The sequence below is a fragment of the Quercus robur genome, chromosome 10 (genome assembly GCF_932294415.1).
Source record: "Quercus robur chromosome 10, dhQueRobu3.1, whole genome shotgun sequence".
Taxonomy (NCBI): domain Eukaryota; kingdom Viridiplantae; phylum Streptophyta; class Magnoliopsida; order Fagales; family Fagaceae; genus Quercus; species Quercus robur.
Genome location: NC_065543.1, coordinates 39,006,015 through 39,015,276, shown reverse-complemented (window position 1 = coordinate 39,015,276; position 9,262 = coordinate 39,006,015). Strand labels below are relative to the sequence as shown.

Genomic DNA, 9,262 nt, shown 5'->3' with positions numbered 1-9,262 from the left:
GAAAATAGAAAATCTAAAAACGTACTAAATAATAAAACCCTAAATAAAAGTTGATTTAGTCTGAAATCAGCAAATCTAAAATAGGAAAATAGCAAAAAAACGTTCTAAATTATAAAAGCCTAAAATTAAGGTAGATCTGGTCCGAAATTAGAAGCTCCAAAATAGGAAAAATATCTATTGACTGATATGAAGCTGGAAAATCAATCAGCCATTAATTCATGCCATAAATCAAGCCCAATTAAGCCAAATCAACCCTCAATAGCTTAAATTAAATTTATTATGCCTTCATCTTTCTTTGGGCCCAGCTTGGAATGTCCTGCGTTTGAATTAGCCCAAATCTCTTGAATCAGCCCATTAAGTGCTTCTTTGATCTTCTTGGATCTTGCTTTAGTAATAGGCCCAACTGGAACATGCAATGGATCCTTGAATGCTTGTTGATTCTCATCATAATGGGCCAACAGGTATGATCCCAGGAATTAAATCGCAAGCCAGTGAGTTAAGTTCATAGAATGAGTTGCAGAGAAGCCAGTTGCATTGTTTTACATAATAGTTCACTCTGAAAATATAAGACTCAAAAAAAATGTTTTGTATATTCGGGTCTCCTAGACAGATCCAAGGCAACTCGGGGCTACTCCATGCTGGGATTTCCTTTGACACCAGATCAAGTTGTTTTTTAAAGGAATTCCTACAAAGTGGTTCAATTAATATTATATTTTAATTCAAATTTAACAAAGCATATGTTCCTAATTATGTGGACGGTACATTCTTATCCTTTTTCACCTTTCTTATACCAAATATTAAATGCTGAAGATGCTTGATTATGAGTTGCTCAATAAGGTATCCACATGCATGTAAAGCAAATTCTTTTTTATAAACATATAAAAGTTTGAATTGTTAATAACAGCTAGATTTTACCTTCAGTATCTATTATTCCATCCTGAATAAGCTTCGGGATATGAAGTACAAAGGCCAAATCTCCTGGTCCAGAAGGCCAAACTGCAGCCCTTTTAATTCCCATCTTTTGGGCAACTTCTAGTGCCCACCCAACCGTTGTATCAACAATGATACAACTGATCTGATTATCATCATTTGACTGATTAATTTTCTCAATCAAATCCTTAAAATGGACTGGCATAACTTTCAGAATATTTTCTGTCAGCTTAAGAGAATCATTTCGATCATCCCCCGGTTCTGGCCCATCTGGGATTGAGACTAGCCTTATTGGACTCATCTCTTCACTCTTAACTGGCATCGAACCTGTGACTTTTGCGTGTATGAATTCGGTGTTCACAAATGTGACTTTGATCCCATGATCAACAATCTTGTGTGACAACTTCATAAGAGGGGCAACATGGCCCTGTGCTGGAAATGGTATGACTAGTACATGCGGTTGCCCCATGACACCTTAACCACAGATTTTCAAGCTTGGATCCTTAAACATACTTATATAATTCATTCTGTTACATTGATTTGCCTAATATGCCGGTTGACATCTTTTTGTTCACAGGTGCAAGACTTCTAGCATGGTGAAGTCATATTCCATGTAGTCTAGTCTTTGGATAGTGATAGAGATATCTTTTATAATATTTAGCATCTGTCCTTGTTTTATTATCTGCAATTCCGCATTCTTGGCTCTTTTCCTCTGAATTTCTGTTTTTCTTAGACAATCAAACCGGCATGTACTAGAATTGCACTATGTTGAAGAACAAGAACATAATAAGGGTTTCTTGTAGTTAGTATCATGTCCTTGTTTTGAAACTGAAGGACCTGACGATATATGTTGAAGAACAAGCGCAGGGGCAACATGTGTAGCTAGAGAATGTGCAAATGGGCTAGCGTTCGGCTCTTTTCTTTTCTTTTGCGTGCATGTTTAACCTACCTGTTTAGCTTCCAAGGCCTGAATATTCTCCTTGCTCATAAAGGCATCTTTGTCATTATAGCATAGTTTTGAAATCCGAACCGGACCGTACGGTCCGACCGGAAAACCCTCGAACCGCTCATTTTTACGGTTCTTTAAGCTTTAAGAACCGTTCTATAGAAAAAAAACACCCGTGCGAACCGCGGTCAGACCTCACGGTTCTGAGAACCGTGAACGGTTCTCGCGGTTCTCACGGTTCCTTTTTTTTTTTTCATCAAATACCAGCTGAAATGCACTTTGGACTTTTTTCAGATCTGGAACCAGTGAGGGAAAAAAAACAAACTGAGAAGAATAAGGCTGTGTTTGGTTGCCGTAAAACGTTTTCCGGAAAATACATATTTTCCGGAAATGCTAATTTCTGGAAAAGGAAAATATTTCTGTGTGTTTGGTTGCATTTCAAAAAATTTTCCGGAAAATATTTTCTAGTGTTTGGAAAAGAAGAAAGGAAAACACAAATCAGAAAACACAACTCAGAAAACACATCCAGAAAACCCGCCGGCGCGAAGGCGATCTCGCCGGCGCGATCGCGTTCGCGAGATCGCGATCTCGCCGGCGCGAACGATCGCGAAGGCGAGATAGATCGCCTTCGCGATCGCGTTCGCGAGATCGCGATCTCGCCGGCGCGAACGATCGCGAAGGCGAGATCGACGAACGATCGCGATCGTCGATCGACGATCGCGATCGTTCGTTGACGATCGCGATCGACGAACGCGCTCGTCGATCGCGATCGTCGATCGACGAGAGACGAGCGCGCTCGTCGATCGCGCTCGTCGATCGACGAGAGACGATCGCGCCGCTCGATCGACGATCGCGATCGTGCACCGCGCCGCTCGTCGGCGAGGTGCGATCGTCGGACGAGCGGCGCGATCGTCGATCGCGCCACTCGTCGGCGCGATCGTCCCTCTCTCTCTCTGATCTGGGCTCTCTCTTCTCTCTCTCTCTCTCTCTCTCTTTTTCCGGAAGTAAAATGAAGTGAAAATGAAGGCAGATTTCATTTTCCGTGGTCAAACGGAAAATTCGTGGTCAACCGGAAATGATTTTCCGGAAAATAACGTTTTCCGTGACAGCCAAACACCGAATTTTCCGGAAAATCATTTCCGGAATTAGTTTGAAGTCAATTCAAACGCACCCTAAGATTACAAAGTACGGACTATGCGAAGTTGAAGCAGTAAGCTAGCAACCCAGCACAGATCGTCAGTTACGGCCTTCATCTTCGTCTTCAGCTTCTATTTCTTCTTCTTTCTTCTTTTTCTCCTTCTTCTCTTTCTTCTTTCGGTCTCCACTGCTGTTGTTTCTGATTTTCTCACACTTCTCTCTGTTTTACTTTTTGCTGCAAAGAGAGAGACTAAGAGTGGCTGTGGAGCATAGAAGAAGCAGTTTTGGCTTTGGAGCCTTCAGAGATTGGATCGGACTAAAATAAAAGGAAAAAACTGAAGTGTAAATTAGTGGGGTTAGGTGAGGTAGGTGTGATATTTAATTGGGAGTGTATTTATTAAGTAATACTTTTATTTCTTTGTACTTCCTAGACCTAGCTACCCACGTTACTTTACAGCTCATATGTTTGCATGCTAATCCTAGAAAACCACAACACTGGCACCGGATTTGAACCAAAAAAGAAAAAAAACAAATGGACTAATTATATAAGTACCAAATATATAAATATAATAATAAACCAACCTCACTACAATTGTACCAAGTGTCCTTCTAATATCTATATTATTACAATATTACTATCACGAATTTAACTAAACAACATATAAATAAATAAAGAAATATTATATCTATGTGAGTTTAGGATATAATATTTTTTATTTGTTTTGTGAAAATTATGATATGAAAAAATACATTTAAAAGATATATTTTTATATTTAATTGGGTTATTTAATTTAATTTTTCTATTTATACTAATTTAATATATTTATTTATATTTAAATAATTATTAAATTAATTATGACGTCATCACGGTTCGATCCCGGTTCAACCTCGATTCGACCTTAAAAACCTTGAACTTCTCCCTTTTACGGTTCAATAAACGGTCCGAGTCTGAAAACCTTGCATTATAGTGCATTAATAAAGTTTTAGCCACATGCCTACATTCATCCAAGCTATATTTGCAAATTATTGTCATTGTGCTATGTGAAAATATTTTCACACGCTCGTTTGTGCATACTCAGTACAATGTTCATAATTCCATACACATTATCCACATTTTTTTAAGTGTGCATATGTTAATATTTAATACATAAAATAGGTGATGTGTATGAGTGTGCAAAAATAAATGCCCTTTTTATAACAAAACAATCGTAATACTTTTTTGTTATTGAAAATTATTATCTAATACTTGTCACTGGAATTAAAATTAATAATAATAACAATAATAATCATAATCATACTAATAAAAAGAACTAAATGTAGATCAGTACTCAATTCATGGATATATCGCCACATGTTTGGACCGTATAATAACCTCCATTTTATCATACTATACCCATAAAGTGTCTTTTAACCAAGCCAGCATGCTATTGCTTTCTTGAAATTTTATATTGGTATTTTTCTTCATTTTCTAAAAAATTAACTTAATAACTCTGTTTTATAAATTTCTTTTTCAAGCTCAAAGGAACTAGGGCAATATTAACTTCATTTTTTAATGCAGAAGGCTATATTAACCTTGGGGCCACCTCTTTGGCTTCTTCTAATTAAATAATTATGCAAGCTTTGATGCTCAATTGATGTCTTTCTTTGTACTCTATACTAACGTAAATAGAAAACAAAACTGCATCCATCCATATTTTCAATTTTCAAAGGTATGATATGTTGTGCTTCTTAAATGCCCATGCTTTCGCAACTCAAGTTTTAGTTTGCACCCCCTAAACAAAAGTTTTAGTCGGCGCTTTAAAAGCTTACCTACTAAACAATTATTTAATTCTTGCAATTTCAGCCAAATGTAATCACGGAATAGCAACATTCTTTAGTTTTATGGACATCAAGGATATAGAGGGAAAATTATTTAGTGAGACGTACGGTCTCATGAGATCTCGCTCTCACAGGTTAAATCTATTCTATGTGTCCCATTTGTTATGAAAGGGGATTTTAAAAAACTATCTCATGAGATACTTTTTCCATATATATAGAAGCCTAGAATGAACTTCTTTTTCTCATCTTAAAACATTCGATGTACCAAACAGTGATATAAGTTTTTTTTTTTTTTTAGGACTTTTGGGTAGATGCTCCGACAAGTTTAAACCAACAAACTATTTTGTTTAACATTTTGCTCATAAAAACAAAGTAGACAATTTATTCTTAAATTATATACTATATAATAAAAATTGAGCCTTATCTTAGATATCATAGTTGTGTCAAGTGGATATTCTATCTAATAGTTGCTACATGCAATTATTAGAAAGAATATCCACCTGACAGGTACAGGTTAATTGCTACATGTACGGGTAAATTTATGATAGTTTTACAACTATTATCTTTTTATTAATAGTGATAAAATTTAAATGAGTTAGGTAGAGTTTTATTGAATCAAAGGATCATGTTTTGTGTTTATCAAATTTTCTCTTTTTTATTTATCTCAATATAAAGAAAAATTAAAATAATAATAATTTTTTTATTTTATATTCTTATTTCTCAAAATAGAAAAGTCTCTCAACATTGTAATATGATATTATACCCCTTATGTTTATAACATGTAATTATCTATTATCACAATATTTTTTTGAAAAAAAGGAACGTAGATTTATACAAAACATAGACCTATGGAACTGTGTCCAACATATAGGTTTAGTGTTTTAACTCCTTATTATAGAATTTAATATTTATAAATAACAAGTTCTGATTCTCTTACTCTTATTCGACAAATTTCAATGTTTCTATAAATAAATTTTTATAATTTATAAATTCATGCCCAAAACAGTCCAACAAGCCTTGAACCAGTACTTCTTAAGGAAGGAAGAAAAAAAAAAAAAAAAAGCCTTTGAACGAGTTATACCTTAAACTATGAAACTTCTTTTAAACTATTATGAATTTATGATATAAAACCTATGCAAATGAAATTCATTACAACCATGGTTATTAGTACCACGATTTGGATCTTTAGATTTTAAATCTCAAGATCCTACATCTTTAAAAAGTCTTGGATTTCATTAGGATCTCTACTAAAGTAAAATACATGTGGGATTCTTATTCGAATCTTAGGATTTTATAGAATCCTAATCCTAGGGGCAGCCCAACAAATGTGAAGGCCTAATTAAGGAAATATATTTAAATGAGTCATTTTTGTTATTACTTAAATAATTTTTAACTAGTGTTTAATATCATAATTTTTTTAAATAAAAATCCATTCTTTTTTTTTTTTTTGGTATTATGCTTTTTTTTATTTCTTTTAAATGTTAAAGCTATAACAAATTTTACTACAAAAAAACTTACAAACGATGTAGCAATTAATGAATGTGATTAGTAACACTTCAAGAAGAGAATAAACAAGTATTTGAATGAATGAAGTTAGGGATATTATAAATTGGGCTAGGATTTGTTGCGATCTTGTATAAGTCATGTATTTGAAGAGGATAAAATTAAGAAAGACAGGTTCGTTCACTGAAGCTTGCCATAGGCAACGGTACTAGGATAATAGATAATCGAAACTGTACATTTTTAGACCCCTTAAAACATAACCAGATTAACCTAATTATTTAGCCAAGTTATTAACTTAGATAAATTATGCAGATCTAGGTTAACACAAATATATCATATCATTGTAAAGTGCGGAAAATAAATAACACAACGATATGATAACCCATGAAAACCAAACCGATAAAAAACCTGGGAAGGATTTAACCTAGCTATCCTCAAGGTAAAACAGATCAACTATGAAAGAATTGAAGTTTACACAGTAGCGACTTAGACCACTAACATCCTATTGCTACCTTGAGTAGGAAACTTACTATCACAATCACGTGACAGCTCCGAGTCCACGGACTACATCTTTCTTGAATTTACAGCAAGCACAAGTACTCCCACTTGTGTATCTTTAAGCTCTTTATGTAGCAACCGAACCGATCATCAAGTTCTTGATATAATCTTAATTCTTGATAACCCTAAGTATATATGTGAAGGAAAATACCTCGAGATCTCACAAGAGATTCACATACATAGCATAAACAACAGCAACAAAACATAGCTAGGGTTTTTCCTTTTATACTTGAGGCAAAACATAAAACCTTACACGTCAAATGGACTTGGGCTGAGTTGGAAAATTATGCAAAAAAATAATCTGCATGAGTTTCGATCGATCGAGTCTAATTTTTTATCGATCAAGCCAGACAGATTTACACAATAAATTCTGCAGTACACTCAATTCCAACTTTACACATAAAAAGACTTTGAGCAAGTCTAAAACAAGACTAAACATTTTGATCATGATTTGCCAACATTACAAAATAAAGTTCTAATACATTTAAACCTAAAGTCTTAGAACCCAACAAAAACAAATGGACAAGATGACGGATTAATGTACTAGATGGAGCCTAAATTATGGACGAATTCTAGATAGACAGACGCAAGGGGAACGGGTATCGAGGCCACGTGGCATCTACATGGCTTAAGTGGTCTCCAAGGAACCCTAAATGGAAATGCCTTGCACCCTACGATTAACCCTAGTCAAGTGAATCCTAACATGGGAAGAATCTCGCTCAGATTAAGTGCGTTTATGAGGATCTTCCCCACAAGGAAACATCTTCCTAAGCAAGAAACGAAGGTTGGTTTTATACTACTATAAAAATCCCAAACCCTCAGAAAACAAGGTACGTATAATTTCCCCTAGATCTAGCACTCTAGAGTTGTGAATATTCTCTAACTTAACCTTTAGAGGGTATTTGGCCGGTACCAAACCGCTACTCTATGCAAGGCCTTCTTCTTCTTTGTTATTATCCAGGTTTGGTCTAGAGAACGTAAGGATTGTGCAGCTTATTGATGATTTTTGGCATCATCAGTATTTATTTTGTTTCAAAGAAAATCAATGGTGGAGATCAAATTTAATAAAGTAAACATGGAACCCACGAAAATAACTTGCCACATTGTACAAATCTCACCACATTTTAAAGACAAATTCTAGACAAGTGTCTATTGAATGGCTTGACACATCACCATTATGTAGGATTTGCTACAACCAAGATTGCAGCATACTAAAGATCCTATACCATAAAGGAAAAAAAAAAAAAAAAAAAGCTTATTTTGGGGAGTCTTTTGGGTTAATATTGCAAAAATTGAAATTAATTTGCGTTATAGGTACTATTGAAACTTATTTGGGATTCTGAGGAGAGAGATTGAATTTCGGTATCACCATTGCCGAAATTCAGCCAAAAGTATGAGAGAGAAGATGTAAAAGGAGGAAAGAGAAAATGTTGAATTTCGGCAACGTGGATACCGAAATTCCTCTGCCCAGTTCTGCTGCCCGAACCCTCTCTCCTGTGTGCCCGAGTGTGGAGTGCCCAGGGGAAAAAAAAAAAAAAAAAGGCAATTGCGGTAATGCAATTGCCGAAATAGGGGAGAAAAAGAATTTTTTTTTTTGGTAATTGTGGCCATGGCAATGCCGAAAATGAAAAAAAAGAAAAAAAGTGGTTCCAAAATATCTGAAAGAGTAAAAAAAATATAATGTGCACAATATTTTTACAATATTTTCACAATAAATCACATGTAATTAATTATTATTAGTTAAAAAAATTTGTGGCAAAGTAATTGTGGCAATAGGATTGTCTAAAATGTGTAAAAAAAAAAAAAAAAAAAAAAAAAAAGAAAGAGAATTGTGGCAATGGGATTGCCGAAAATGTGAGGAAAAGATAAAAAAAAAAAAAAAGAATTGTGGCAATGGGATTTTCGGCAATCCCATTGCCACAATTCTTTTTTTCTTTTCTTTTTTTTCTTTTCCTCACATTTTCGGCAATCCCATTGCCACAATTCTCTTTTTTTTTTTTTTTTTTTTTTTTTTTTTTTCCACATTTTCGGCAATCCTATTGCCACAATTACTTTGCCACAAATTTTTTTAACTAATAATAATTAATTACATGTGATTTATTGTGAAAATATTGTAAAAATATTGTGGACATTACATTTTTTTTACTCTTTCAGATATTTTGGAACCACTTTTTTTTTTTTTTTTTTTTTAATTTTCAGCATTGCCATGGCCTCAATTACCAAAAAAAAAAAAAAAATTCTTTTTCTCCCCTATTTCGGCAATTGCATTACCGCAATTGCCTTTTTTTTTTCCGGGCACTCCACACTCGGGCACACAGGAGAGAGGGTTCGGGCAGCAGAACTGGGCAGAGGAATTTCGGTATCCACGTT

General features: G+C 34.5%; 1 pseudogene; it reads right to left on the bottom strand.

Moving 5' to 3' along the window:
* LOC126704136 (UDP-glycosyltransferase 83A1-like) overlaps window positions 1-1,399 on the bottom strand; it is a 16,562-nt pseudogene extending 15,163 nt beyond the window's left edge.
* Window positions 1,400-9,262: the final 7,863 nt, after the last annotated feature.